A 24,137-nucleotide genomic window follows, 5' to 3' on the forward strand; every position below is an offset into this window, starting at 1 on the left:
AAGTCCCCCACAACCTTTTGATTAGCAAACTAGTCAAATGCGGACTAGATGGAAATACTATCAGGTGGATTCACAACTGGTTGGAAAACTGTACTCAAAGAGTGGTCGCCGGTGGCTCTGCTTTGGACTGGAAGGAGGTTTCGAGTGGAGCACCACAGGGTTCTGTCCTGGGGCCGATACTCTTCAACATTTTTATCAATGACTTAGATGACACGGTGGAGGGAAGCCTTATGAAGTTTGCGGATGATACGAAACTGGGAGGGATAGCTAACACAATGGAAAACAGGAATAAAATCCAAAGGGACCTGGATAGACTAGAAAATTGGGCTGAAATTAATAAAATGACATTCAATAAAGACAAATGCAGGATTCTGCATTTAGGCCACAAAAACAAAATGCACGGGTACAGGATGGGAAATACCCAGCTTAGCAGTAGTGCATGTGAGAAGGACCTTGGAATTGTAGTGGATTGCAAGTTGAACATGACCCAGCAGTGTGATGCTGCAGCAAAAAAGGCAAACACGGTTTTGGGCTGCATAAACAGAGCTATAGTTTCCAGGTCGAGGGAAGTAATAGTCCCACTATATTCTGCATTAGTCAGGCCTCATCTGGAATACTGTGTTCAGTTCTGGGCACCTCATTTTAAGAAAGATATAGACAAGTTGGAGCGGGTTCAGAAGAGGGCGACGAGGATGATAGCCAGTATGGAGAACAAGTCTTATGAGGAAAGGTTGAAGGAACTTGGCATGTTCAGTCTGGTGAAGAGAAGGCTGAGGGGTGACATGATTGCACTCTTTAAGTACCTGAAGGGCTGTCACATAGAGGAGGGTACAGATTTGTTCTCTGCTGCCCCAGAGGGTAGGGCTAGGTCTAATGGTTTTAAGTTGCAGGAGTGTAGATTCAGATTGGACATTAGAAGGAACTTCTTGACAGTAAGGGCAGTTCGGCAATGGAACCGACTGCCTAGGGAGGTGGTGGGATCCCCTTCGCTGGATGTCTTCAGGCAGAGGCTGGACAGCTATCTGCGGGAGATGCTCTAGCTGTGGATTTCCTGCTGTGAGCAGGGGGTTGGACTCGATGGCCTACAAGGCCCCTTCCAGCTCTATGATTCTATGAAGCTGCTTCTACACTTGTACAAGTGTTTGTATGAAAGAAGGTACACCTGTTGATATGTACAGCTCAGCTATTGTGTACATGGGCACACAGACTATATACTCCTTGAATATTGCATGGGACAATTACATTAGTGTTACAGCTTAATTATTTTTGTACACAGACACACAGATTATACACATGAAATGCAATGTGTGAACATCTCTATGGTGACCCCATGTCCTCTATATGGGGCATCCATGGGGAAACTTCGTGTGGACAGTTTTGAAGTTTCTGAACTAGCCCTTCATATTATTCAAACGTTTACCTTTCAGTACTAGATGCAAGACGTCCAATGTGGACAAAGTCTGATCAGTTCAGAATCTCCAAATTCTCTGTATAAATCTCTCTAAAATGGATTCATCCTCCCAGCCCTGTAGCCAGGGGAGGGGGTATGGGTGCACTGCCCCCCCCCTGAGCTGTGCTTCATTCTCCTCTAGGATTTTTTTTTTAAATTGTCTTTTTAATTTTTGACATGACATATAAAGAATGGCAGCTTGTTTTAAGAAAAAGAGCAATTTAAGAATAGAACCCTCTGAAAAAAATCAGTGAATGAGGAAGGCCGAGTGCACGGCAACAGCCTCATCTCTGAAAAAGCCCCCAAAGGTCTGCTCACTCCAGACTTTCTCTGAGGGTGGATTTTTCATGATCATTATTACCCTAACATTACGTAAGAGATCCGGAAAAAAACCAGCTTGGGTAGTAACATGACCCTTTAAGAGTTAAATATTAGAACTTTGTATTATGGACTAAAGTTAGAGGCCACCCCTTGGACTTTCTCCTTGCTTTGCTTTTCATTTTCATTTTCATTTGTGGGAGTTGTCTGCAACATGTGGAGGGCACTACATTGACTGCCTCTGAACAAAGATAGGGTGTTAGTTGCTGCTTCATACAAATATGATTATGCATATGCATATGATTTGCTGCCCTGAGCTCTTTGGGGAGCTGGGGCAGAATATAAATGTAATAAATAAATGTATGGCTTTGGTACTTTTTCTGCTTTTTAAAGATGTAATTCATTTTTTAACACTGCTCTTTTTTACTTTGTTAAGTTCCTTACAAAAGAGATCACTGCAGTTTGAAACAGCAGAGCAGAAATATTGAAATTAGATGCATAGATAGCAGTGCCCCAGGGCTTAAAATGGAGAGTCCAATCTTCAGAAAGCAATGCCTTTTCCCCTGAGTTTACTCATCTCCAGTTCAGCTACAGCTGAATGCCTATCTGCAAGGTGTTTACTGTTGCTAACAGATGGAATTGTTGCTTGGAATGTTTAATTCATAGCAGAACGTGCAGCGTTTGCTCTGTGCAACCCAGCTCTCATCCAATGATGATGATATAAATAAACAAAGAAATATTCAGAGAAAACAAATCACCAGTCCATCAAAATGCCTGATAAATTAGTTCAACAGTCTGGACTACAGACATATTCAGTGAATCATCATCTTCACCCAGAGTAAATAAATTCAGATTAAGCCAAACTTGATTGAACCCTGCTGAAGTTTGGCACTGTGAACAGAATGGATCAGTCTGAAATCTCACATTAGGAACACATAATCTCAAAAGATTTATGACTGTTATTGCTCACCACATATGTTTCTAGGTTACTGTTTGCTGTGTTAAGAATGGGATGCTCAGAGTTTATAAAAGTTTCCTGGTTGTTATATATTTTAATCCCGTTAAAAACATGTGTACATTGCTTAAGCTCACACACTTTCAAAGGTGAAAAGCAAACTTTAACCTTTGTCACATTCTTGATTCCCAGTCTTCCTCTGTTTATATCCCTGCCCCTTAATCCACAAGACATTTGAATGAGAAGTATTGTAAATTGGTTTGGTGGCCGTGAAAACATGCAATGAATAGTTATCCTTTTTACCTGAGGCTTCTTGTCATCTCACTTTTCAAAGGTGAGAGCTAGATTTTGAGATTTGCAGATGATGTTTTAGAACTTGCTCTTGATTGCTCATGAGGAAAATTGTGTGTGTGTGTGTGTCCGTCCCACAATGGTTACAGTTTCCATTTTGCAGGAAAGCAGGAACAAGCATTGCTTTAACAGGCATATGCTCATTTTGCTGTGACAGTTACAAGGACCTTCTGGAAATGACCCAAAATAAGTCAAACACTTTCCCTCTCCCCAGCCTCCAGCGTCCACAGCCTTGTTGGAACTTCTTAACTTAATTTAAAAAGTATATCTATGGGTATATTGATGTAAAGAAATTGTACATTTTCCATATTGAAATTGATTAGACCTTACTTTGGATATTTCAGATTAGAGGCCATATGCATAGTCCTCCTATGGGTATGTGCAGAAAAGTAGTGGTAAACATACTCAAAACATACATGTGTGGGAGAACCCAACGAAGTCTAGGGTGCATTCACTTGTATATGCTTAGGGTTTTGTGAACAGTTGAGCATGCAATAACTTCATATCACCATAATGAAAGGCACAACTGAGATTTTGTGCAGCTGCCAGTGACTGTAGGGAGGAGAGCTGATATCTGAACCACCTCAACCCTTTTTATCCACTGGCAAGCTTGTTCAGGATGATGATGATGATTTCTTGCCTGCTAGCTAGGAATTGCAGTGGACCTCCTAGCTGATTGGCTGCTTACCAGCCCATTCAACCATAAAAGCAAAGCTATTTGCTTCTTGGTGGACCAAAGGAGGTTGTCCCTTTGGAATGGGGGTGAGGGTATCACCCCTTTTCCTTCCTCTCCTCTTGTAGTATTGTTACTGTATTGAGATTGTATGGGATTGAGATGTGTGTTGTCTGACCATATGCATAGGATTAAGTGCTTCTCCTAGGGTGCCCAGTGTGAGAGGCTGTTGGGACTCTAGGAGTTATCATCCGCTGGGTGGGAGTCAGGGGATGTTGTATGTTTGCAATACCCCAGGTGATAAATGGGGAGGAACACCTATGAAAAGAGCTCAGCTGGAGGTTAACTGTTGTGATGTGCCCTTTTAATGTGAACTGGCTATAATGCGTCTGTGGCTGGGTGGTTTGGGAGAAATGGCAAGCAAGTGCATTAACATGGAAGAGGTATGGCCAGCAGGCGCATCCTCCCTTCCCTCTTATACTTTCATTAAACAAGAGAAGCAGTTCTTGAAGTTTGAGTGCTCCTTGTACACCAGGGCAGGTGGCTTAATTTGGCCCAGCAGGACCCTCAGTTTGGCCCATGAGGCCATTTTCTCCAAACCATGCCCAGCTGCCCTCAGATGTGATGTCAGGGGTGGGGCAGGTAGAGACGCGGCTGCTGATCCACAATTGGGGGCATGAATGTGTGCTCCTGATGGTGTATTGGCAAGGGAGGCTTCCTGTTGCCTCCAGTCAGCTGAGAGCCAGCCTGCTGGATTCGTCTGCATGGCTCAGCAGTCTCCTGCCCAAAAAGGGGAATGGGGAACTCCAGCGGGCTTGAAGGCACCACACATCAGCTGGTAGGTGTTGGGTGCGCAGCTGATCGCTGCAGCTGATCCCTGCAGAAAGCAGGTTTGAAGTCGTCCCCCATCAGCTTAAATGCAGTGACTCCTAGCCTGCTGTGCTGGCTGCACAATGGAGTCCCTTGTTGGGAACTCGATAGCTCAGCTGATCCCGGTAGAAAGCAGGCTGTAGGATGAAAGGGGGAAACTTCCTTGCTTGGCAGGATTGTCTTTTTGTAGTGTGGTATGGTCACCTGTTGTCAATAGTGATGTCAGCTAATTGACAGGTGGGGGTGTCAAAGTGGCCAGCTGAGGGTGTGCAAGGCCCTTGATTTGGTTCGGGCCCTGGGTCAGGTCAGACCTGGAACAGTCCAGCCCTGACCAGGATCAATGAATCAGCCCCCAAACCAAATCAGAGCACAACCCTGATTAATGGGGTGAGGCAATCCTTCAAGTAAACTGGTTCAAGCTGTTAAGACATCCATTATTCACAAGGGATAATTAACAGCTGAATTAGAGGTGTCACCTGCATTAGATATGGCACCAACTCCAGGGGATTAATTGAGCATGTATATAAAGGCTGTGGTTAATGCAAAGGTCCAGTTACAGGTCATTGCAGGGTAATTTCCCTATGTAGCAACTACTATAGGGGGGATCTTCCCCCTAATAAAATGATACTGGGTTTAATCTTATATGTGGCTTGAGCTTCCTCTGATTACATACATTGTCACTATTCCCTTTGCAGTGGCTCCATTTAGCTCAGTTGTAGAGCATATACTTTGCATCCAGAAGGTTCCAAGTTCAATCCTGACATCTCCAAGTAGGGCTGGGAATATTCACCTGCCTGAAACCCTGAAAATCCACTGCCAGTCAGTGTAGGCAATACTGAGCTAGATGGATCATTGGTCTGACTCAGTATAAGGCAGTGTCCTATGATCCTACCCATATAGTATATTAACTAGTGCTAAATAAAAATCTTTTGCTTGCCAAGATCTTTGGCTTGACTTTTCAGCTTTCATTGTGTGTCCATCTGCCAATCCTCTTTCTGTTGCAAGGCCTTGGGAAGGTCTTAGAGGACTTGGAAGCAGAGCAACATCCTACAAAGATTAAGTCAACGTTACATCTCTCTCTCTCTCTCCCCCCCCCATTAAAAGGAGAGCTGACACCATTTCCTAAAGTAAAAGAAAGTCAGCTTCTTTTTTTAAAACATTCATGACCTCACTCTTTAAACGGCATGAGCAACAAGTTCAACAGCAATCAATCTTTTTGAACATTAGGTTACATTTCCTCTCCCAATCCTAAATAACTTTGCTTTGAAGTAAAAACTACAGATTTCATTCCAAGTAAGGGTCTTTAGGGTAGGGTTGCCTTCTCATTTGCACAGAAGGACAAAATGCATCTTGCACAACTCCTAATACTGCCTCATTCTGGGAGACCCCACTCCAACTGTGAAAGGCAGAGTGAGGTAGCCATCTCGGGCAGCCAATGCGGGGGAGCAAGGAACAACAGCAAGGTGTTGGAAGATACCCCTGTGCTGCCTGCCCTGTGACTCCTCCTAGCCTTCAGCCTTCAGTTGTATTGGAGGATGTTGTTCTGTTGTCAGTGTTGAAGTAAGATTCAGCTGCCGGTCCAGCTGGCTTCTATACACAGAATGGGGTCAAACATCATCTTGCCCTTCATCTCAGGCAGCAAAATGTCATGGGCTAACCTTAGTGGGAGAAGATGCATCTGCTTAACTTGTCCCTTTTAAACATCAGATGTATTTAAGACATGAGAGTTTTTCATACTGAATTGGGCTCCTAAGCTCCACCCCTTCACCTGTTTTCAAGAGGGCCAGGAGGTTGGGAAGCCTCTCAAACACTGTGCTATATTACTGTCACCCTACTACTGCTGGAGTGGCTACCACTGTAATTATTAAATAAATATTAAATAACAATATTAAATAATAATATTTATTTATTTAACAATATTTATATATAGCTTGATAACATAAAATAACAATAATAATATCAATATCATCATCAAACAAAAGCAATTCTCCTCTGGTTCCATTTTCAATTAATGATGAGATAATGCTATAAATAATATAAATTATCTATTATTTATAGATAATGTGACTATAAAATGTGTATAGCCCTCCAGAGGTTGTTGGACTACAACTTCCATTGTGCCTGACCATTGGCCATGTTCACTGGGGCTGATGGGAGCTGCAGTTCAATCTCATCAGGAGGGGCACAGGTCCCCATACCTGCCATAAGGCAAAATAATGATTGCATTTGTAATGTTTCTGCTGAAATAGGAATCAATCTGTGCACCTGGCCAGCTTGTGGGAGTTACCAATAATGTGATGCAGACTGCAATGGGTCATCATGCCAACCTTCCTGGAGACACTATTTATTAAGCATCCTATTGGAGGCATGCACTAAAATGGAAATGGACTGCCTTCAAGTCGATCCCGACGGATGGCTACCCTATGAATAGGGTTTTCATGGTAAGCAGTATTCAGAGGGAGTTTACCATTGCCTCCCTCTGAGACTAGTCCTCCCCAGCTGGCTAGGGCTTGCTCAGCTTGCCACAGCTGCACAAGCCAGCCCTTTCCTTGTCTGCAACTGCCAGCTGGGGGGCACCTGGGCAGGGTACGTAACCCCTGAGCCACTCCCTGTGGGGGTGATCTTTAGCTGGCCCTTGACACCCATGAGACACGAGCGGGGATTTGAACTCACAGACTCTGGACTCCCATCCAGACTCTCCTTCCCACTGTGCTATACCAGCTGTTAAGGCATGCACTAAGGCCAAGCTACTTGATATTTATAAAGCTCTTTGGAGATCCTGACCAGGGAGCAACCAGCATTTCAATTTGCTCCAGGACCACCTGCCTAGAAAAAGGATGCATTCATGTGAATGCTGCCTGGCCTGATGCAGCCACCAATCTGATATCACTCAGGGAAATCCATAGAACAGATGCAGCTGTCACATTTAATGTCACTCTTTCTAAAAAAAACGACATAGGACAAGGAACTCCTTGAAGTGGAGCAAAAAGGGGAAAGAGGGAGTACATTAAAAGCAAGAGCAAAAGGAAACCCCATTGTTTCACTCTTGCAGCTTATGGAGATGCCATCCGCCTTGCAAGAAAATGAATAATTCCTCCCACAGAGCAGAAAGGACCTGGCTTCACCTTCCTCCTCCTCCTCTTCCTCCTTTTTAGTATGTGCATTCAACAGCATCTTGATGCAGTGTTTTCATCTCCCTCACCCCATGTATGGTTGCATTTTCAAGCAGTGCTATGAAATGAATAAATATAATGTAACAGGTTTTTTTGTTTCCCAAATGAAACATCTGTCAGATGTTCCTTGTTATAGCTTTTAGATCTTACCCATCTTTCCCGTGGAATCTGACTATATCAATCAGTGGGTGGCATGCAGCAATGTAATACATTCTTCTCTTTTTTGTCAGATTTTGTCAATTTGGAAAGAATTCTTCTTCATATCTCTTCTCATTTTGTAAATTCAGACCTGCGTGCTTTTTGTCTTACATTTGAAGCATCAGTCTCAGCATGCGGCACAGTATGCTCCTCAGAGTATCATTTAATAAAAAAGAACTACAAATATCTCTAGCCCTTATTGTTGCAAATAATAGCTGCAAATTAAAAAAACAGAGGATGCTAACAACAATCAGCCTCTCAGTAGCAAAAATCTACTAACATGCACACATAGTGTTTGCTTACTTCCACTTGTATTCTAGCCATTTCCAGAGGTTTAAGTAAGAATGTTATTAAAATTAAATAGAAAAGTATTTTAAAATTAAATTACATATGTGTTGGCCAAAATGTTTCTAAAATATATTCCAGCAGACATTTGATGAAAGTTCCACACAAGAGTATTTCATTTTAGTGTTCAGTTGATCAGTGGAACTCACAGCTATAAGAGGCAGTAAAGACCAAGAGGATGAATCCATTCTCAGATCAAACAAGTTAGGGAAAGGGAAACAATCATGGGGTTGAAGATGAACAACTTTCAAATGTACAGCCTGCAATAAAGAAGCATCCAGCTAGTGACTCCGTGCCTCAGTTGGAAACTGTACAAGGAAATCACATTGTAAGGATGAGAAACAATTGCTTTGTTCAAGACTGCAATAAAGAATAACTGTCTGAAGTTGTCTTTATTGTGTTTGCAGTAAGTTAGCATTTCTATAGCAACTGCACGCTTGCATCTGTCTGATTCCTTCCTTTCTCCCTAAAGAAAGCAAGGCAAACAGTGAATTCAGCAGTAAAGATCACTGCTTAATCAGAAGGGTGTGACTGAACCAACAGAGGTGCACCGAAGTCCAACTCCAAGGACTGGCATATTGCTTAGACTACATGGACAATATGATCCGAAGCATAAAAGGGCACATTTCCCAATGTCATACTCTGGGGAGAAGGCAGAATTCAGCAAGGTTTCAACACCTGTTCTTGCATACATTCAGGCTTACATTGCAAAAAGCACTGTGTTATAAGAGCATCTGTAGAGATTATTTTAATAAATAGATATTGTCATCAATGTTCATAGAGGAACATGAGAAGCTCCCTTATACTGAGTCAGACTACTGATCCATCAAGCTCAGCATTGTCTACAATCACTGGCAGCAGTTCTCCAGGTTTTCAGAGAGGGTTCTCTTCTAACTCTACCTGGAGATGTCAGGGGCTGAACCTGGGACTTTCTGCAAGCAAGGCGGATGCTCTGCCACTGAGCTATATTTCCTTCCCCATAATAAATAATATGGAGGTGGGTGTTGTGCCACTTTGCTAGCAGTGCTAGCAACAAAGGCCAAGCACTGTGTCTAGGGGCAGCACCAGCCTGCCCAGGCCTGCAGCATCCCATCCCGATACAGGCAGCACAGTGTTTATATAGGCCTCCCCCACCTACCTCTGGCATCAGTGCACATGCCCCACATGCTGTGTGTGCTCGCTTGCCATCACCCAAAATAGAAGTGGGGACATCAAACTCTTATGGATGCCCCTACCACCATCTTGGATGAAGGCAGGCAGGCAGGCATGCACAACATGCGAGGCATGCACAATGATGCGCTAATGCAACAGGTAGGTGAGGCAGGCGGGTTTATTTATGGGGGATGTATGGGGGGATCCCTGGGAGCTCCCACTCACCCAACACTTCTGCAGAGCAAACTCCATCCTCCCACCCTAAAGAAGGGCCTCTCAGATGGGCCTCTCAGAAATACCTCTCAGCCACAGGGGCCCTCAGCCAGGAACCAACCTGGCCACATGCTGGTGCCAGGCCTGATTGCATCTCCTCTCTCTCTGTTTAAAAAAAGAAAGAGACGTATGCTTTTGATATTCATACCTTGTAGACAGACCCATATGTAGCATGATCCTATGCATACCCAGCAATAAGTCCACAAAGTCTGATGAAGCTTACTTTGAGATAAAAATTCATAAGATTTTAGTCCTATAGCATAATCCTATCCATCTCTAATCAAAAGTAAATACCACTGACTAGTTTGTAACAATATTCAGTGTGAAAAATCTAGACACAACTACAAGTGATCAGGGCTGGTCTTACCATGAGGCAGAGTGAGGCAAGCAGTGGACCTGGTGAGGCACCAGTGAGGAGTTGGAGGATAGAGCTGTGAGTGCCATGTGGTGTGCCCTGTCCCCCCTTACATAGGAAGCTGCCTTAACCAAGTCAGATCATTGGTCCATCTAGCTCAATATTGTCCACACTGACGGGAAGCAACTCTTCAGGACTTCAGACAGGGAACAATTCCCATCCCTACCTGGAGATGCTGGGGATTGAACCTAAGACCTTCTGCATGCAAAGCAGATGCTCTACCATTCAGCTATGGGCAGTAGTGTAGTGGCAAATTCAGAAGTGCTGGGTCCCTTAATGATAGTCACAGCTACACCCCCTTACCCTTTTTTGCTGCTGGGTTGAGAATGAGATCTTTGTTAATGTCTTTTCCCACAACAACAGACATCCCTGGGAGCCAATAAGCATGCAAAGGGAGAGTATTAGCTACTGAGAAGAGTCTTCTCAGTGGCTGGCTCACCTCCTTTCATTCTGATTGGCTCCAAACAGCATAAAAGGACAAGGAAACATATTAGAAGACTCTTCTCAATGGCTAACACACTCCTCTTTCATGCTGATTGGCTCATAGGATGTTGGAGACATAGGGACCCTGCTGGGACCCTGCTCCCAAAAAGGTAAGGGGTCTAAGACCCCCTGAGGCCCTGGACGACTACACCCTTGGCTGTAGCCCATCAGATGCAATGGACTCTGTTCCATCGCCAGTGTTGAAGTTAGATTCAGCTGTCAGTCTGGTCTGTTCCTGTACATGGAATTAGAAAAGGGAGCCATCAGGCAACTGGTCCTGGGAATGATGACAGCAGGACCCAACCCAGGTTCAGTCAATTCCATATAAAGTGGGGATATAAAGTGGGGATGGGCTGGAATGCAGGCACTTTAAAGCCAGGATGGGCTTACAGGATCAGAGAGATGAACCCTCTCACTCAACCACATTTCCCCACCCCAAACTACTTTGTCCAATGTTTTTGTTGTTTGTAATTGAAAAACAAATAGCTTATTAAAGGAACAGAAACGGTTTTGCTTTCTCAATATACAGGGGAAGGCGCAAACATTTACTGCACAGAAAAATGCTGCTTCCTATGAATAAGTGTTTACTGACTCTGGGTGCTTGGGTATTGTCAAGCAAACTTCAACTGACACCACAGACACAGGTTTTATCTGGGTTCAAGTTACCAGTCCACCATGCCCTGAAAATCACATTGGGATAGAAATACATTTCAAAAAAACAGTTTGTGTGATTTCTTTCCCGAGTTTGGATGAAGGTTCAGCTAGTTGACGTCAGTGCAAGCACTGCTGAAGTTCCATAGCAGCTAGAGGGGTCACCAAACTTTTTTGGGCCAGTGGGCACGTTTGGAATTTTGAGAAAGTACCGTAGGCACCAATCACAAAATGCCTACCATAGGGGCATGGTATAACATAAAATGGCTCCCATGGATGCATGGCATAATACAAAATGGCTGCTACAACCAACAGAGCAGAAGAAGAGACAGGACCACAAAAGGGGGGAAAGTACCTATATCAGTCACCACCACATTTGCTCACAGAGAGAAGATATTTTGCACATCTTCTCTACTGAGGTTGGGTGATGGCTCCGTCTTCCAATCCTGGCATCCAATGAAATGTGGATGTGTTCAGCATAGGAGAGACTGAGTCATTGCAAACAGGAATTGAGCAAAACAGTCTCCCAGGCATTCTGTATTTTTGAGGGATTATTTACAGAGACCTTTCGTGGGCACCATAAAAGATACTGGCAGGCACACTGGCACCCACATTAATGACCCCTGAGCTAGAGCAAGCATCAGCTGGATGTGCGTGGTTGCCCTGCCCAATGCCATTAGATTGCTCTTTAAAACCTGATGCTCTGCTATAGGGATAATTGAATAAAATATTTCCCATCAACGCTCTTTCTGCTTTTTTCCATTACCAGCTAGAATTATTTCATTTTGGATTGAAACAGATTGAAACTAGAAAATAAATCTATCATATGCACAATATGTAACTAGAAGACTTCTAGGTAAAGACAAAAAAAAATCCCTCTGCTACTTAACACTCTTCTGAATTTAGAAACTGGTGATCATGTCACAAATATGAAGAGCGAAATGAGAAGTCAGCTCAGCTATTCTGCCTGGAGTGAAGGGTGTGAATTAGCTTGGGTGTTTTTCCCCCACACAGTTACCGAGAACAACTTGCATGTCCCATTCTCCCTCTGCCTCCACAACTGCATCTTTTGTGACAGTGGCCTGTGAAACACACAATAGCAGAACGAATCCACTGAAGAGTCCTTGTGCTATACTGAGTGGCTTCCTTAAACTTGGAATGTAGTTTGTCAGCTTTTCACTGGCAGGGACCTATCATCTTTAATTATGAAACTTTTAAAAACACCATGTATATTAATGGTGCCATATAAATAATAAAATAATAATAATTTTAAAAACCTTTTAGGATGCACACCTTAACGTGGTGAGGGAGTTTGTGAGTGTTGAAGAAGCTCAGAGCAATGCTGTCCAGAGTCTAGACCAAGAGGCTACACTCCTAGCAGGGGCACCCAAGCCGGAATGGTCAAAGCTGAGACACCAGACTAAGATGCATCCTAACTCAGAGGAAGGCAATGGTAAACCACCTCTGAATACCCCTTACCATGAAAACCCTATGAACAGAGTATCCAAACTGCAATACGAGATAGTGCTGGAAGATGAGACCCCCAGGTCAGAAGGCACTCACCGAGCTACTGGGGAAGAACAAAGGACAAGTGCGAGTAGCGCTGTGACTAATGACACAGCTGGGTCAAAGCCGAAAGGAAGCCCAGAGGCTGATGCACACAGATGCGAAAGGAGAGTCCGGAGTTGTACGACGCACACAATAGGAACATGGAATGTGAGAAGCATGAACCAGGGAAAGTTAGAAATTGTCAAGCAAGAAATGGAATGCATCAACATTACAATACTTGGAGTGAGTGAATTAAAATGGTTGGGAATGGGACATTTTAAATCAGGCAACTACAAAATATTTTATGCAGGAAATGAGAAATTAAGAAGAAACAGGGTTCCTTTAATAGTGAGAAGTGATGTAGCAAAAGCAATTAGGAGCTACAACGCAAGGTCTGAGCGAGTGATATCAATGAGATGAAATGAGAAACCTGTTAACATAACCATCATACAAGTTTATGCTCCAACGGCAAACGCACAAGAAGAGGAATTGGAGAGGTTTTACACAGAAGTACAGGAGGAAATTGATCACACACCAAAACAAGGTGTGCTGATAATCATGGGGGATTGGAATGCAAAAGTAGGGAACAGAGAAGAACTAGGAATTGTGGGGAAATGGAGCTTAGGAGACAGAAATGAAGCAAGAGAAAGACTTATTGAATTCTGTGAAGCCAATAATTTGTTTCTTGCAAACACATTTTTTGAGCAACTGAAAAGATGACTGTACACGTGGACATCACCAAATGACCAATATAGGAATCAAATTGATTATATAATTGGTAGCAGAAGATGGAGAAGTTCCATACTTTCTGCGAAAACAAGACCAGGAGCAGACTGCGGTACAGATCATGAACTGGTCGTATCTAAAATCAGAGTAAAGCTAAAGAAGAACAACAAAGCAATCATAATGCCAAAATGCAATTTAAATAACATCCCAGAAGAATATAAAGATCAAATAAGGAACAGGTTTGAGGCTTTAAACTTAGTTGACAGAGAACCAGATGAACTATGGAGTGAAGTCAGAGACATTATCAGGGAAGAATGCAAAAAGACAATACCTCTAGTTAAAAAGAGAGAAAGATCTCGATGGATGACTGAAGAAACTCTTAAAATGGTTAAAGAGAAAAGGAAAGCAAAAGCAAAAGGAGACAGAAACGCAGTCAGAACCCTAAATGCAACAATACAGCGACTAGTACGTAGGGACAAAGAGAACTATAATAATAATAATAATAATAAAATTTTATTTCTAAGTCGCCTATCTGGCCGAATTAACGGCCACTCTAGGCGACGTACAGAAAATTAAAATATAACATATAAATACAAATACATCAGACTCTACTTAATCTAAACCCACCCACATCTTTACAGAATAAAACTAGATTACCCAAAAGTCCCGTAGGCCCGCTGAAACAGCCAGGTTTTCAATTCTCGGCGGAAACCTACCAGGGAGGGGGCATGGCGAAGATCACATGGCAGAGAATTCCAGAGGGTGGGGGCCACAATTGAAAATGCCCTCTCTCTGGTCTGCACCTGCCTAGCTGTTTTAACTGGCGGAACCGAGAGAAGGTCTTGTGAGGCTGATCTCGTCAGGTGGCATATTTGATGATGCTGGAGGCACTCCTTTAGATAAACTGGACTGAAACCGTGTAGGGCTTTAAAGGTTAATACCATCACCTTGAATTGGGCCCGGTAAACAACTGGTAACCAGTGCAGATCTTCTAGCACTGGAGTGATATGATCACGGTGGCGGCTGTTCTTAATCAACCGTGCCGCCGCATTCTGTACCAGCTGTAGTTTCCAGACCGTCCTCAAGGGTAACCCAACGTAGAGCGCATTACAGTAGTCTAAGCGAGAGGAGACCAGGGCATGTACCACCCGTGGGAGCAGATGGACAGGAAGGTAGGGACGCAGCCTCTGTATTAGATGTAATTGATACCAAGCTGCCCGGCTCACTGCCAAAACCTGAGCCTCCATGGACAGCTGGGAGTCAAGAATGACCCCGAGGCTGCAAACCTGGTCCTTTAGGGGCAATCTTACCCCATTTAACACCAGGTCAATATCACCCAACCTCCTCTTGTCTCCCACAAGCAGTATCTCGGTCTTGTCGGGGTTCAGTTTCAGCCTATTACCTCCCATCCATTCACTTACGGACTCCAGGCACTTGGAAATGGTATCCACAGCCAATAGTTACTGTATAGAAATAGAAGAGATTTTTAAAAAAGGAAGAACAAGTGTCCTGATCCAAAAGATTAGAGAAATGAAAGGCAAATTTAAACCAAGAGTGGGGATGTTGAATAATCAACAGGGAAACACACTGATTGACCGATATGAAATGAAAAGAAGATGGAAGCAATACACTGAAGAACTCTGTAAGAGATGCCAGGATGACAGATTCATTCATGGAGGAACCGTATGATGAAGAACCAGAAATTTTAGAATGTGAGGTGAAATACTTGGGAAAAACTAATCACCAGGAAGAAATGGCATACCAATAAAGTTGCTACAAGCTACTGAGACTGAATCTGTCCAAAGTTTGACTAAAATTTGTCAAGAAATATGGAAAACTAAACAATGGCCCCCACACTGGAAGTGTTCAATATATATCCCAATTCCAAAGAAAAGGGATCCCAGGGAATGCAGTAATTATTGAACTATTGCCTTAATATCCCATGCAAGTAAAGTAATGCTCAAGATTCTACAACAAAGGGTGTTACCATATATACAGCAAGAAATGCCAGATGTCCAAGCTGGATTTAGAAAGGGAAGAGGCACCAGAGATCATATCGCACACATATGTTGGATAATGGAACGGAGCAAGGAATTTCAGAAGAAAATCACCCTGTGCTTTTATAGATTACAGCAAAGCCTTTGACTGTGTAGATCATGTAAAACTATGGAATGCTTTAAAAGAAATGGGGGTGCCACAGCATCTGATTGTCTTGATGCGCAGCCTATACTCTGGACAAGAGGCTACTGTAAGGACAGAATATGGAGAAGTCGATTGGTTCCATATCGGAAAGGGTGTGAAACGGGTGTATTTTATCACCCTATTTGTTTAATCTATATGCAGAACATATCATACGGAAAGAGGGATTGGACCAAAATGAAGGAGCTGTGAAAACTGGAGGGAAAAACTGGAGGAAAACAATGGTAAATCCCCTCTGAATACCGCTTACCATGAAAACCCTATTCATAGGGTCACCATAAGTCGGAATCAACTTGAAGACAGTCCATTTCCATTTTTCAAAGTTGACAATGAGGACATTGAACTTATCAAGGATTATCAATACCTTGGCACAGTCATTAACCAAAATGGAGACAATAGTTAAGAAATCAGAAGAAGGCTAGGACTGGGGAGGGCAGCTATGATAGAATTAGAAAAGGTCCTCAAAGGCAAAGATGTATCACTGAACACTAAAGTCAGGATCATTCAGATCATGGTATTCCCCATCTCTATGTATGGATGTGAAAGTTGGACAGTGAAAAAAGCGGATAAGAGAAAAATCAACTCATTTGAAATGTGGTGTTGGAGGAGAGCTTTGCGGATACGACGGTCTGCAAAAAAATAATAATTGGGTGTCAGAACAAATTAAACCAGAACTATCACTAGAAGCTAAAATGATGAAACTTAGGTTATCCTACTTTGGACACATAATGAGAAGACACGATTCACTAAAAAAGACAATAATGCTGGGAAAAACAGAAGGGAGTAGAAAAAGAGGAAGACCAAACAAGAGTTGGGTTGATTCTATAAAGGAAGCCACAGACCTGAACTTACAAGATCTGAACAGGGTGGTTTATAACAGATGCTGTTGGAGGTTGCTGATTCATAGGGCCGCCATAAGTTGAAATCACCTTGAAGGCACATAACAACAATGACGATAAGGGCTGAAAACTTTATTTCAGTACTAGCTGTAGGAAGTTCTAGCCTACTCTAGTCCCATCTCATCCACATATCTGTTACGTATCAGGGTGGGTCATACAGTCTTCATGGCAGGCCTGCTTCTTTAGCCCTCTTCACTTGTTCTGCATGCATATTCTAAGTGTGGAGAAGATGGAGTGGAAGTTGCTGATTCGTAGGGTCGCCATAAGTCGTAATCAACTTGAAGGCATATAACAACAACAATAAATAACATATGACCATTGTTGTTGCTTGATTCTAGCGCATAAAAAATTCAGTGGCTGTACATTGATTGATTGATTGATTGATTGATTGATTGATTGATTGATTGAGTTTATTTATATGCCGCCTTTCCACAGTGAGCTATGCCCAAAGCAGCTTAAAACAGACATTTAAAATATCAAAATACAAAACTTTTAGGTAGAAGTCAGTTTACAAAGCAACCAATAAATGTAATAAATAAATAAATAAATAAAATTCAAATAAGGAGGTGATGGTCTAGTGACACCTTCTCTTGACTTGCTCAGCTAAGCCAGTGGTCCAGTTCCTGAGATTTTCAGTCCTACACACATAATCTGGCAAGTAAGCCCACTGAATTCAATGGGACACCCCTAGGCAAACATGCACAGGAATGCCTTGAGCTTTCACTATTCTGCAACTCACATGTTTTATAAAGCAAAGTAACACTATCGCATGAAAGAGGAGGACATCAAAGTCATTTCCAAGGTCAAGGTGCAAGAGACAGTTGGTGGCTTTGGAAAAGCAGGAGCACATCCAAGAAAAATTTGGATGCTGAGTTTCTTTCTGCAGTTGGGAAGTCATCTGATTTCATGAAGACAGCTAATAAGGTGATATTCTGAAGCGGAAAGAAGCACACTGCAAAAACTCTCTCTCTTCTCTACTTGGGAAGCCCCAAGAAACCATCCGGGGGATTGTTTGAGGTTGCTGGATGAAGATTTGCACTGTGAGAGGCTGCCTTTGCCACCTGCTACTGTAACTGCTGTGGTTGCTGTGGAAAAGTCCTACATTAATAAATTATTTGAAGTTGGCATGATCCTGTTGACTAAAATCAACAACCCCATAGGGCAGGAATGAGGAAACTGTGGCCCTCAGAATTCTGCTGGACTACAATTCCCATCATCTGACCATCAGACTGAGGCTGATGGGAGTTGGAGCCCAGCAACATCTGGAGGGCCACAGATTCCCCATTCCTAGTCTGTGAGGTTATTGATCCATGCCACAGAGCATGCATCTAGTGCAGACATATCCAGGTCTTGAAAGCAGGTTATCAGAATGTTTAATAGCAAGTGTAGGATAAGTATCGCCTGTTGAATTTTAAGCAATCTAGGTCTCTGAGAAGCATGTCTGTTTGTTTGTTTATTGGACAAATGTATAAATGGCTACAATTCAATGTGATGACTGATAGGAGAAGCTCACAGCTTGGTGTTATTTCTACACCCAGCAACCCTTTAAGAAGAAGAAATCCTGCTCCTATAAAAGTGGCCTATCAACTGTTTTCTCTCTTCTCTTGGAGCAGTTCAGCAATAATCATTATTGGTCTACCATACCAACTGGCCTACCAGCTGCAGACTGGTTTGTCCTTGCACAAGACATGCCTGACCTACTATCTCATATGCTGCTAAGTGCCACTTCAGATAATGTTTGCAATGCAGAATAATGTCTGCAATGCAATAGGTGCCAAAACGATAGCACAGATGTTGCCTGTCTTAATATTTAAGGGGAGGGAATTCCACAGGGTAGGTGCCACAACACTAAAGGTCCATTTCCTATGTTGTGCAGTATGGACCTCCAAATGAGATGGTATCTGCAGGAGGCCATCACTTACAGAGTGCAGTGATTGACTGTGTATATAAGGGGTAAGATGATCTTTCAGGTATCCTGGTCCCAAGCTGAACAGGGCTTTATACACAACACCAGTACTGTAAACTTAGCCTGGTAGCTAATCAGCAGCAAGCAAGGTGTATTGCGTGTGTAAGGACAGTCTAATGATTGAAACTTCATCAGCTTCCCCTTGGGGGGAAGGCTGTAGCTCAGTTGTAGAGCATCTGCTTTGCATGCAGAAGGTCACAAGTTCAATTCCCGGCATCTCCAGGTCTGGGGGAGATTCTTGTCTGAAATCTTTGAGTGCTGCTACCGGTCAATGTAAATAATACTGAGCTAGATGGACCAATGATTTGACTAAAAATGTGGCAGTTTCCTATGTTCCTAGTTTGCTACATCTGATCAGCATAAGAAAGTAGAGAAACAGCCCTGAGGTTTTAGACTTGCTGATGCCTAATAAGGTTTAAACGCCCTTTGAACTGTAGCACTTCAAGGTGATTAAAGTATTTCAAAACTCTGGTCATCAGCATATTTACTTGGAGAGAGATCCTATTATTTTGATAGAATTAGTTTCTAGTTAGGTACATAACATGAGTCACCTTGGAAGGACTGTATCCCTAAGGACTGGATATAAATACCTGAAAGAAACAAATGAATTTAGTTTTGTAGAATTAAGAAGGATTTACAGTGATGTAGTAGATTCCTTCTGAGAGGAGGGACTAGGGCAAACTCCTCCCCCTCCCCGAAAAATGTGTATTGACTGGCATTTGGGAGGGAATTTTGGAGGGCTTTTGATGCTGTAGCCTCCTGTAGCGGGTGGGCTGTTCCACGGCCTTTTATATTAATCTACTGTGTTTTGAAAGATTTTGTTTGTTTTAAATTTTTATATTGGTTTTAATCTTTTTATAGACTGTAAGTAGCTTTGGGTTCACTTTAGTGAAGAGAAGCAACTAATAAATTTAATAAATACAACCTGCTGAATAGGTTTTCTGAAGAAGCCTCAATAAGGTGAGTTTTTATAGCAAGTATCAGATACATGCACTTAATTGCTTTGATGCCCTCCGAGCAACCTAGAGTGAATTCCTCTCTCTCTCTCTCTCTCTCTCTCTCTCTCTCTCTCTCTCTCTCTGTGTGTGTGTGTGTGTGTGTGTGTGTGTGTGTGTGTGTGTGTGAGAGAGAGAGAGAGAGAGAGAGAGAGAGAGAGAGAGAGACCGACCACATGCAGCTGGCCAAAATCCTCCCAGAAGGTCCATATGTCTCCAGCATCCTATGAGCCAATCAGCATGTGTGTTCACCATTGAGAAGAGTCTTCTGACATGCTTCCTTGTACTTTCCTGCTGATTGGAGCCAATTGGAGTGATAGGAGGTGAGTCAGCCACTGAGAAGACTCTTCTCAGTAGCTAACACTCTCCCATGCTTATTGGCTCCTAGGGATGTCTGTTGTTATGGGAGAAGGCATTAACAAGGATCACATTCTCAACTTAGCAGCAAAATAAGGGTGTGTGGCTACGATGATCATGAAGGGACCTTGCACTTCTAGATTTGCTACTACACTACTGAGCACATGCCTTCATTGCATCCAAGTTGGATTACTATGTAGGGCTACCTTTGAAAAGTCTTCAAAGGGTGGACACCTGTGAGATCATATTGCACCAATCTTGTGAGAGCCTCAGTGGTTACCAGTTTGCTTATGAGCACAATCCAAAGTGCTGTGAACTACCTTTAAATTGCTAAATGTCTTAGGTCAGCCTTTCCCAACTAGTGGGCCACCAGATGTTGTTGGACCACAACTCCCATCAGCCTCAGCCAGCATTGCCAATGGTCAGGAAAGATGGGAATTGTGGTCCAACAACATCTGGTGGCCCACCAGTTGGGAAAGGCTGTCTTAGGTCCAGGATACCTTGGGAATCACCTCCTCCTGCCCACTTCCCAAGATCAAAGGGAGAGGCTCTTTGCTATGCCTCACCTATGGTGGAAGTACAGATGGGTGGGTCAAGAGTGAGGGCTTTTTTGCAGGGATTCCACTGGTGTTACAGAGTGCCTTGCCTTATGAAGTTCAGTTACCCATTACCCTCCCTTGTTTTTTGTCAGTTGTTGAAGACCTTTTTTTTTTCATCCCAGCAGGCTTTTATTTTTATGAGGTAGACAATATTATGATTTTTCTTTTAAAAAAAACCCACAGAAGACCCTAACTCTTTTCTGTAATTGTTTTATGGAATGTTGTTGTAAGTCACCCTGACTGGTGTCTTTTGCCCTAGAAGGGTGGGATATAAATGTTTCAATAAATAAATATAGTGACTAGAATCTCAGATAAGGACTAGAGCAGGAACAGCCCATGGGGCTACCTCCAGCGATTGTGGGACTGGAACTCCAGTCATCCCTTAGCATTGGTAATGCTGCCTGGGGCTGATGGGAGTTGGAGTCCATCACATCTGGGAGGCACTAGATTGGCTACCCCTGGACTAGAGAGACCTGAGTTCAAATTCCCACTCAGCCATAACACTTACTAGGTGCCCTTGGTCAGTAACTATCTTTCAGTCTCATCCATCTCACAAGCTCATAAAATTGGGGGGGGGATTTGTATTGCCCTGACCTCTCTGAAAGAAGGCCAGATTAAAAATACAACATATAAATGCAAAATGTTGTAGAACGTTCCTCTAAATACCATAGCTGGGTTTCAGCAGGTGTTCCCAAACTATCCCAGGGAGATTTAAGATGAGAAACAGTTGGTTAGGCTTCTCTAATTACACCGACAAAAACACTGTGATTGCAAGAACTTTCAACATGAGCCCAGGAAAGGACATGCCAAAGTAAATGTGTATGGATCATAACCACATGGACTTATGGAATGTTTAAAGCTCAGGGGCTCTCAGGTAAAGAGTACCAGCATAGCAATAAACTTGTTTTTTTAAAAAGGAAGGTTGCAACCCTATACCCACTTACCTAGGAGTAAGCCCCATTGAACTCATTGGGACTTACTTCTGAGTAGATGTGTACAAGACTGCGCTGTAAGAGATTATCCCAGTGGACCACAGCTTTATTAGTCCATGTAAAAGGGACAGAGAAGGCGAGGGAGAGAGACAGAATACTAGGTAATTTCCACTGTAAGGATTACTGTTGAACATAGGCAGTCAAGTCTTGCAATCCCTGCTGCACAACTGCTGTATCAGTGTGCTCTTTCTAATGTGTATTCTACTTGTGAAGGATACAAAAGCGATATGACTCATGGCTGGAGGAGATGAACAGAGAAAGGTCACTGTGTGTCTACATAATTTACAAAGAAGAAATGAGTCTGGTCTAATACATGCAAACAAGTTCACTAACTTTGTCCTAATAAATTAACCCTGGGCACCAGCTGATACTCAGTCAGTTAGTTTGTTTAGGAATTTATACCCTGCCCCTCAATGAATTTTGTGGAATAGCCTCCAAAATCTCAGAACAGAATAAAACAAATTAAAATATAAAAATGTACTAGAAACAGTAAAATCACAGTGTACAAACAGCAACTGTAGCTAATTTAAATTTAAATGGATCAAATTACACTGAAAATCCTCACATAATAATAAAAAAAGTATTTTCCTGGCAGTGAAATGACATCAGGTGAGGCATTAGGTGAGCCTCCCTGGGAAGAGCATTCCACAAACAGGGCACCACCACTGAAAAGGCCCTTCTTCCTATGGTGGTGAAGTAAATATGCCCACTTCCTGCAGTGTACACATAGCATGTGTCATGTGGGCACTCCATGTGGAAGCCTGATTAATATGAGATGTCCCCCTTTAAAAAAGGTGGAACGGTACATTATCGTCTCTTTCTGTATTGGGCTTGACATTGGCTTTTGTATTTGTTTTTATTCCGAAATTTCTTTGGGATGTTTTATGGCAAATGATTAATCAATAAATAAAATTATGTGTGTTTTAAAGAGGAGTACATGGACCTCTGCCTCCAGCATGAACAGTTTCCAGAGGGGTAGCCGTGTAAGACTTTTGCAGCAAAAACAATCAAGAATCTTTTGTGTCACCTTCAAGATTAACACTCTGCTTATGGTATAAGCCTTCAGTGACTAGAGCCCACTTCATGAGATACATGCAGTATGGCTGTCATTTGTCAGGCAGACAGGCAGAAGTTGTGTGGCAGACAGAAATTCAACAATTAAGCCTTTTCATGTGTGGCAATATAATTATGGGAAATATTTCACCTGTCGACATTCCATCTGTCAGGCACCTTATTATACGTGTCAGTGGGCCCCTGATTTATTTTGGGGCCCTGCCTCGCACCTGTAAAAAAAGGACACAAATGTGCACATGACACAAAGCAGAAGCAAGTTTTATGCAAATATGTGTTCCCTTTTGGAACTGCAATGGAGAAACTAATCCACACACTAGGTCTAGAAAAACCTGTCAATGCCCCTGTTCCGATTCACTCTGCAGAGAAGGAGTCCTTGGCTTTTGCCCCAAAGTTGTGCCCTGACAGCACTGCTGATCCTGGTCTCTGTTTCCTGCTGAAAATCACTTCCTTCGGCTGTTTTTTGCCCCAGAATGGACCCTTACAATTGCTTTTTCTCCAAAATAAAGGTTATGCACTCTTGTTTAAACACATTTGGCCCACATTCAAACTTATTGTAAACAACATTCATCCTGTTTTTAAGTCAGGACAGGCCACAGAACAATAATCAAATTCTAGGTAATTAAAATTTCACACTAAAGATCTATGTAAGCCTAGTCTGTGAAAATGCCCTATAATAATCCTATGAATGTGAAAGCAGCCTTTAACAATTTCTGCTACTGACATACCAATGAGCCCTGAGACACTGTCTAGAGAGGAATGTAGGACTAGAGAGGATAAGGCTGGCTCAAAAAGTCCTACTGAGCCAAGAGTTTGTCTAGTTCAGTTTTCCTCAACCTGGCGCCCTCAGATGTTGGTCTACAGCTCCCTTCATCCCTGACCATTGGTCATGCTGACTTGGGCTGATGAGAGTCAGAGTCCAAACCATCTGGAGGGCATCAGGCAAAGGATGGCTGGTCTAGTCCAAACCCCTGTGGCAAGACAGAGATCTCCAAGAAGCTGACAAAGGAGAGAAGGCAGCAGCCTCTCCAGTTGTGTCTCTCAGGCATCTGCTGTTGACATGCTGTGATCTCTCTCAATCTGGGGGTCTAGTTAGTGACCAGACACTTTATTTCCCTGCTGGCCATGGCGCATCATCATCTCCTCCACAGACCGCAAACACCAGTGGCTGCACATTGGGTGGTAGTGAGATAGGGAGGGTTTACACTCGCAACAATGTGAGTGAGATCAATGGGGAACCCAAGTGTGTGCACACAATGGTTCTGGGAAGAATGAAGTCTGAAGAGGGCTAATTATTAGCCCCTGTGAACCTACCGCCGACCAGTTTCACACACAGAGAGAAAGGGCTACGTATTTCTGAAAATGGGCAAGACCTTCATTGGCTCTTTGTGCTAAAATGGGAAAACATAGCGAGTGAGCCAATTTTGAAAGCTGGACTGACTGGGGTGTCCACGTGATGGAGGATCGCCAGCGAGGCA

At 43.0% G+C, this 24,137-nt stretch overlaps 1 protein-coding gene across 1 annotated transcript in view; it reads left to right on the top strand.

Annotated features, from left to right (window-relative positions):
* The window catches only part of KCNS2 (potassium voltage-gated channel modifier subfamily S member 2), a 67,821-nt gene that overhangs the window by 40,134 nt on the left and 3,550 nt on the right, over positions 1-24,137 (top strand). The window lies entirely within an intron of this gene.

This window comes from Rhineura floridana, chromosome 1 (genome assembly GCF_030035675.1).
Source record: "Rhineura floridana isolate rRhiFlo1 chromosome 1, rRhiFlo1.hap2, whole genome shotgun sequence".
NCBI lineage: Eukaryota > Metazoa > Chordata > Lepidosauria > Squamata > Rhineuridae > Rhineura > Rhineura floridana.